The sequence below is a fragment of the Physeter macrocephalus genome, chromosome 10 (genome assembly GCF_002837175.3).
Source record: "Physeter macrocephalus isolate SW-GA chromosome 10, ASM283717v5, whole genome shotgun sequence".
NCBI classification, from domain to species: Eukaryota; Metazoa; Chordata; class Mammalia; order Artiodactyla; family Physeteridae; genus Physeter; species Physeter macrocephalus.
Window position 1 is genome coordinate 49,253,654 of NC_041223.1, and position 8,257 is coordinate 49,261,910.

Sequence of the window (8,257 nt, forward strand, 5' to 3'; positions counted from 1 at the left end):
AACGGGAGAGGCCACAACAGTGAGAGGCCCGCGTACCGCAAAAAAAAAAAAAAAAAAACAAACAAACAAAAAAACACAAAAAAAACTGTCCTAGCCTCTCTCCCCTGCACTCCCTCTCCCAGCACCACCCTGCCACTCCTTTGGGACTCAGAGTCTTCGGTGTATGTGGTCAGCCTCACGCAGGCACACTTTCCCTTGAGCCCTACCTGCTTGGGCACCTCTGGGGATTCCCTGTCACCACACACAGCAAATTCAAACCCGCCAGCTCCTTTACTCTGGGGCCGCTGTCCTGCTCCTGCTACCCCCAGGGACTCCCCCTTTGCCCAGGTCCCTTGCGCGTTCCTTTCCAGCCACTGCTGTCCTATCTTCCTGCACCAGGGACACTGTGTCCCTCCAAGAGAGCAGCTAGGACAGGTTGTCCACCTGCTGACAAGCGGTGGTTGGGCGTCTCGCATTTTCCGTTCATAGTCACTGAACCTGCAGGAAGATGGGTCCCCAGGACTGGGTATTTCTGTGGAAGTCCATACTTCTGTTCATTCAGCAACACCCCCCCACCCGCCCCCATTTACCTGGCTCAGTTGAGTCAGTAGTTCAATAAAGATACTTTGGAAACACTTTTTTTTGAAAGTGTGGAGGCAAGGGTCTAGGAGAATAATACAAATTATTATTAATAATAATTCACAAGGAAAGGAGTCCCTGACACCCCCGTATGCACGGCCTCATCTTCTGATGCTGCTGTGGAGGCTGTTGGCTCCCTCTTTGCTTGTCAGGGGGCACAGAGGCAGTGAACTGCCCATCCCTGCATCCTAGCACAGAGCGAGGCACAGCGTGTCTAGCAAAGGAGCCATGCAGTTACCTGGCACGTCTGTTTCAGTATTTCATAGACTCATATAGCTGGGGGTGACCTCCTACTACCTCATTTGACAGCAAGCTGAGAGTCAGGGAGGTTAAATGACTAGTCCAAGGTCAGACAGCAATGAAATCAGCTTTGGAACCTATGTTTTCTGGCTCCCGGTCTCCCTTTTTGCTGCACGACAAGGACTTCTCAGCCTATGGTTCTTCTTTTCCGCATCTCTTTCATCTCTATTATTAGTACCTGTTTGGTGCCTAATAAATATTCTGAGCTCTTAATGCTGCCTGATGTTGTCTGCTGCACCTCAGTAAGCCTAAGAACTTAGTAATTATCTTACTGTTCGAATAGCACTTGGTACTTTTCAGGATCTTTCGCTTATGTTTTCTCATTAGATTTCACCACAAATCGGTGAGATAGGTTGAGCTTACGTCAGAGGAGAAAGAGTAGAGATTATTCGAGACCACGTGGCTAATCAGTAGCACAGTTGAGGATAGGATCTGGTTCTCCTCTAGCAGGATGTGGTGTGTTAAAACTGTTTTGAAAATCTGGCTTCAGGATTCTTGCCTTCCTTTACGTAAATATGAAAAATAGGATTTCCTATTTTACAGCAGTTTTTCAGTGTTTTGTAAAGTGTGTTCTGAAGCACTGTGGTCCCACAGGATGCTCTGTTAAAAAAAAAAAAAAAAAAAAAAAAAAGGTAGGTGGGAGCTGTGGCCAGATAAGCCGGGACAAACTGCCTGCTGGGTCCCCTCCTGGGGGATTCCCAGAGCACTTTAGCATTGAAAGGCTCCGCTGCAAAGACTTGAATATATTGTAATCGTGGTGAAATACACATGACAGAAAATCTACCCTCTGAATCATTTTAAGTGTGTAAGTTCAGCAGTGTTAAGTATACTTACATTGTTGCCCAATCAGTCTCCACAACTCTTCTCATCTTGTGAAATGGAAACTCTGTACCCATTAAAAAACCATTTCCCGTTCTCCCCTCCCCCAGCCCCTGGCAGCAGCCACCATTCTAAATCACATAGTATTTGTCTTTTAGTGTCTGGCTAATTTCACTTAGTATAATGTCCTCAAGGCTCATCCAAGTTGTACTACATGTCAGAATTTCCTCCTTTTTAAAGGCAGAATAATATTATATAATAATATTACATAATAATAATACATACATACATGTATTGTATGTATATACCACATTTTGTTTATCTACACAACCAAGGTTGACACTCGCTTCTAACTTCCGGTTGTGGTGAATAGTGCTGCTTTGACTGTGGGTGTACAAACATCTCTTTGAGACCCTGCTTTCAGTGTTCTGGGATATATACCCAGAAGTGGAATTGCTAGATCACATGGGAATTTCATTTATACTTTTTTGAGGAAGCACCATTGTTTAACACATTTTTCTACCCAAGTTTCACAGCTTATTTGATCACAGAATTCTTTTTCCATCTTACACCTTTGAGTATGCCACAGAACACGGACCTTTCAGGAAACGCTGGGAAATCCTGAGCTCGGTAAGGATTTCCGTTTGTTCCAGGGGGCTGGCACACCTCAGGATGCTGCCTGGCAGTTTGGCCACAAAGCTGTCAGCCCAAGGGCAAGGTCAGCAGTGTGGTCCCAGGAGCTGCAGAAGGGGAGGAAGCTCATGGGTACACAGCAAACGGGAACAAGTGTTCCTGCGCTGAAACCGACACTACACGCTTGGCACAGGTGAAGAGGGACTGTGATGCTGACGCCGTTCACTCTTCACTGTCGTTCAGTAAGAGCGTAAGGAAGAGTAAGCCCTCCCGCTGACGTGCAGTCAGGGGCCTGGAGAAAGCTTTCCCGTGAGAAGTATTGGAATTCAGAATCCACTGTTTCCCTCATCCCCCCGAAGAGAAGAGCATGCCACCTCGTCACAATCTAAATGGGCTCCTCCACAGGGTTTGTTGTGTTGACTCCATCTCATTGGCCCTTAATGTGGTTCCTCAATAATTGAGGGGTGATTATAAACACTCTAATTGTGCGGGTAGTTAAAATTCCAACAGCGTTGATTTGCCTCGCACAGATGGAAAGGATGTGTGGGGCAATAGCAGTAAACTGAGGAAAGAAACAAATTCCCCACCCCCAAAAGCAGCTGGGTACCTCAGATTTCCTTGTGGTCAAGTCCCAGCCATTGGTGAGCTGGAAGGAGCCATTACGTGATTGGACACCTGAATGCCCAGGTCCGTTTCTCTGATAAACACTGGCTGAAAAATTGGCATGGGCCCGAACAGTTTTAGGGGTGCCTAGAAGAAAACCAGCTGGGAGGTTGTAGCTTTATCTAGCTGTTTTTGATGTTGGTAAAGATGAGGATGTAAAACCATGGAGAGGCTATGGAGTCCCAGAGAGCTATGAGCCAGCCTGCAGGACAGCCATAGAACACCCAGCCTCTTAGTTGCCTTGTCTGAGAGCTGATAATGATAATGATGCCACACATTGTGTGGAGAGAATTTCATAAGCTCTCTGAGATCCTTAGATGAAAGTGGCTACGGATGAACAAATTATTATTATTATCTGAGATTTTACTGTTCTCCGAATAAATGCTTTACCTTATTCTCTCTGGCTCTCTTGCTTTAAATGAGTTCAGATTAGGCTTCTCTCATTGGCTGCCTCCCACCCAGGCTATTTCCCCAGGATCACAGTTCTCTTTGGAGGTGCTGAGGTGAATTGGAAAAGGGCCTTAGGGAGCTCTGTGTATACCCTCGGGCAAGCCACCTACCCTCATGGGGCCTCAGTTTTTGCGTCTTTAAGGTTCCTTTCTAAGGTTCCTTCCAGCTCTGTAGATTTGCGATTTTATCAAAGATTAAAGAAATAATTCAGCTTCAAATTACAGATGTTTGTGGAGTGTCAAGTCTGAGCTAGGCACTGTTCTAGGTACTTGGGATAAATCGGTGATCAAGGTAGCTTATTCTGGTTGGGGAAAAGGAGGTGACACAGTAAGCAGTAAATATTAATACCTAAGTAAATTATATAGTTGTTAGAAGGTGGTGTGTTCTAGGCAAAGTCAAAATAGTGTGGTAAGAAGAATTGGGAATGCAGGCTGGAGTGCAGTTTTTTAAGGTAGCAAAGAGGAACTTTTCCATTATGAGTGTTTTTAGAAAATCAAGTACATCATTAATGGGAGGCTGTAAACCTCTCTTACAGAGAGAGGAGATTTTGGGGAAAGGACGTCTAGTCATCTTTTTAGAATGAGGTATATTCTTATTTGGATGTAGAGGGATTCACCAGATGATCCTTTTGAAGGCTTTCTTTTTAAATGATTTAGTGGTTTGTGCAGGAAGAGCTCCAGAACTTGTGTGAGGATGCGTGTGTTCATACATACACATGATACATATACACACAGATATGTGTATACATACATGCACATATGTATCTACTGCTTAAGGAGGAGTACAAGCCAGAGTTGGGAGGCCCCAGCTGCTGGCATACCTCCCAGCTCACTTTTAAAAGGCCAGCTGGTGTGCCAGAATAATATAGCCCTCCCGTCTTGCCATTTTATTAGGGAAGAACTGAAACAAAGAAATGCTAATGACTCACCAGAATCAGAATGAGTCAGGAGTGGGTAATAGGACCTGGCATCTCCCTCTCTGCCCCTCAGCCGCCTGCCCATGGGCGCTGCCTCCCTGCCGTCTTCTGCCCATGAGGTGGTGGCTCCGCTGTTTTTACTTCCCCTTCCCTCTTGCTTAGGGACCACCTCCGCTCCCAAGTTTGTGTAATTAAATAGTAATAAAACCAATATAGTACTTCCTCTAACCCGTATGTATCCAGACCCACACAATCCAGTTTTAAAATCATGTTAGAGCCATAGAGATAAAGTCCTGTGACAATAATTTCTCCTTTTCTTTTTATTGATGTAGAGTTGATTTACAATGTTGTGTTAGTTTCAGGTGTACAGCAAAGGGATTCAGATATAGACATATATATATGTACATATATATATACACATATATAATTTTTTCAGATTCTTTTCCCTTATAGGTTTATTAGAAAATATTGAGTAGCGTTCCCTGTGATATACAGTAGGTCCTTGTCAGTTATCTATTTTATATATAGTATTGTATATACCTTAATCCCAAACTCCCAGTTTATCCCTCCCCCTTTCCCCTTTGGTAACCATAAGTGTGTTTTCCATGTCTGTGGGTCTTTTTCTGTCTTATAAGTAAGTTCATTTGTATCATCTTTTTAGATTCCACATAGAAGTGATATCAGATGATATCTGTCTTTCTCTGTCTGACTTACTTCACTTAGTATAATAGTCTCTAAGTCCATCCACGTTGCTGTAAATGACATTATTTCATTCTTCTTTATGGCTGAGTAATATTCCATTGTGTATATGTACCACATCTTTATCCATTCATCTGTCAGTGGACATTTAGGTTGCTTCCATACTGTGACAATGATGTCAAGATAGCAAATGCTTTACTTGTGTTTTTCAATGCAATGGTGGGAACATAGGATCCACAGCAGCACCTCCTTCCCCTCCAGCTGTCCTTACACCCTACAGTCCTGACGAACTTACAGGCATTTCCTAACGATGACCCACTGTTCTTCCACCTGTCCTCCTGATTCTGCATTGTAAAATACCCCCAACACTTTCCCAGGAGGCTGGGCAAGAGGAAGAGCCAGGAAGGCAAAGCCAGGGTCCACTGCAGCAGCTGGGGCAAGAGGGAGCCTGGACACACGTGTTCTTCATTTCTGGTCCCAAACACCGCTTTTGCTGTTGTGCAGTGCTCGCCGTTCTCCTAGATTACCTCCTGTAATTTAATCCTCACGGAAATCCTGTTTTGTAGGTAGTGATGTCTTTGCTTCAATGATGAAAAATCCACAGTCGGAGAAATCAAGGAACTTGTCCAGTATCATGCTATAGAGAATGCTAGGATTTCAGCCCAGCTCTGTCTAGTTATAAAAACTGTGCTCAGTCTCCTATAAGGTGCTGCCTCTAGATCATATAAATCCCAGAGGCTCCATGTTCTTTCAGTTGCCAGATTTGTTGTGGGAAGCACAATTATAAAACTCTTTGGTGTTTGTTTGAGGCAGTTACATCTGTTTTCAGCCAAGATCTTGAAGGCTTAGTAGCTAAATGAAAAAGAGTATATTCACCCAAAGCCTTGTGGAGTGGACTCTTTGTCTTGTTTGGAAACACAAAGGACAGTCTGGGCCTCTTTGCCCACAACCCAGAGAGATCCCAGTAAGTTCTGTGGACCACTCTTCCAACACGTCAGAGGCAATCGCTTTCTGACTCTTTCAGTCTTTTAGCAGGCTTTACGACCAAGGCAGCGCTCAAGTGAGGCAATGCACAATCTGAGGAAATGCACAGAGATAGGAGCTGGGAGGAGCTTTCAAAGATTCAAGGAAATTTTAAGCAGTTCCTTTGTGACAAGTGTAAAATAAAGATACTTTCTGACAAACATGTTGATTCAGTGTGTGAATTTGTGAACTAGATGCAAGTAAGAACCTTAAGGATAAGGTATCCAAGAATGCATTTTGTAGCTACCTAACACTAGCTCTCAGGCTACATCTTAGTAGAAAGCTAGTGTTAATTTAGGCAGGGAGGAGAAAGGGTCCCTGCGAGAAGGGGCAGGAGACCAGAGATGCAAAACAGCTACACCCAAGCAAATACAAAGAGAAATCCAGAGTAATGAATGAGAGCAGATGAGGCAAAATAGGTGAGGCAGGGTGAACAGGGACAGACAAGCTAGTGCAGAAGTACGTAGGAGCTGAAGACACAGGGACACAGGAAAGAAAGACTAAGACACGGGGAGCCATAGGCAAGAATGTCACCCAATGTTAACAAGATACTATCTAATGGATGACGGTGTCAAGGTTTCTCCTAGGTTTCAGTAGGAACTTTTAAGCCTGATGTGCAGAGGGATATTCCATGTGAGTTCTCTTTCTACGTGCCTGAGATTATATTTGTTCGATCAGGAGGAAAATCATTTGAAAGTAGAAACACTAATATTTATCATCATCCACATCGCCCCTTAATAAACTATGAGAACCAGAGCAAGTGAAATGAGCTTGAAATCGATTCTATGACAGTGATCCACCCAATGGTGTTATCATATATGAGTCATTACCAAATAGATTCTTCACATCTCACAACAGATGTTTTTCAGTTTACAGAAGTATGCAGTGAAGATTTTTGAAAGTTTACACACTCACATGAGAGTATCAACTGTTGCTATATTTCCTTTGTGGCGATGCTCCGTTTTCCCAGCTATTTTTCCAGTTAAAAATGTTATTTGAGGGACTTCGCTGGTGGTGCAGTGCTTAAGAATCCGCCTTCTGATGCAGGGGACACGGGTTCGATCCCTGGCCAGGGAACTAGATCCCACATGCACGCCGCAACTAAGAGTTCACATGCCACAACTAAGGAGCCCACCTGCCGCAACTAAGACCTGGTGCAACCAAAAATTTAAAATTTTTTTTTAAATTAAAGAAAAAATTAGGTGTAGTTTTTTAAAAAATGTTATTTGACTTCTGAATGTTCTGTATCCATAGTTCATGGCTCTATGTATGTCTTGCTTTCAGTTCCTGAAGCATAGCGATATGATGAACTGATTAAAAGTAGCATTCTAATGAAATTGATGGGAGTGTTGTTTTAATATAGGTCAGCTGCAAATGGGAAGTTCTTTCCTGAGGAAATTGATAAACCAAAAGTCAACTTGAGTGTTTATATATTTTCTGTGAGATTTTTGGTCCCTTCTCATTTTTTCCTTTTAAAAATTCGTGCCAGTTAATTTGTGCTTCCCACCCAGACACATATTTTAACACTTGTAATAGCTGAGGTCTGTTATGTTAACATGATACAAGAGTTTGCGGTAAATGTTTACCAGCAGAGTATGTGAGGGTGTAAACTCTTAAAGGAAAGCAAAGGGAACCCTTTTTAGTTCAAATATTTGATATTTTAAAAATAGAGGATGATTTTTATCCACCAGAGCTTTGCCCTTAGCCTAGAAATATGTGAAAGCCTCTCACTCAAAAGAGAGAGGAGAGAGAGAGGAAATTTTACTTGATGTTTTCTCCTCAATGCCAGGCTTGTAAAGAGTCACAGTGCTGTAGAGGTGGCCTACAGGCCAGTTTTCCCTAGTCCAGTGTCTTTTAAAAATTTGGGCCAGCATTTAAAAGTCAGGATATTTCACACTTTTAAAAAACCCAGATTTATGGCTTCTGTTTAAAAATAACATGATCTTGGGCTTCCCTGGTGTCGCGGTGGTTGAGAGTCCGCCTGCCGATGCAGGGGACGTGGGTTCGTGCCCCGGTCCGGGAAGATCCCACATGCCGTGGAGCGGCTGGGCCCGTGAGCCATGGCCGCTGGGCCTGCGCGTCCGGAGCCTGTGCTCCGCAACGGGAGAGGCCACAACAGTGAGAGGCCCGCGTACC

The 8,257-nt window shown here is 43.7% G+C and overlaps 1 protein-coding gene across 4 annotated transcripts in view; it reads left to right on the forward strand.

Moving 5' to 3' along the window:
- Positions 1-8,257, forward strand: part of FYN (FYN proto-oncogene, Src family tyrosine kinase) — a 219,264-nt gene that overhangs the window by 43,907 nt on the left and 167,100 nt on the right. The gene's annotated exons all lie outside the window — the stretch shown is intronic.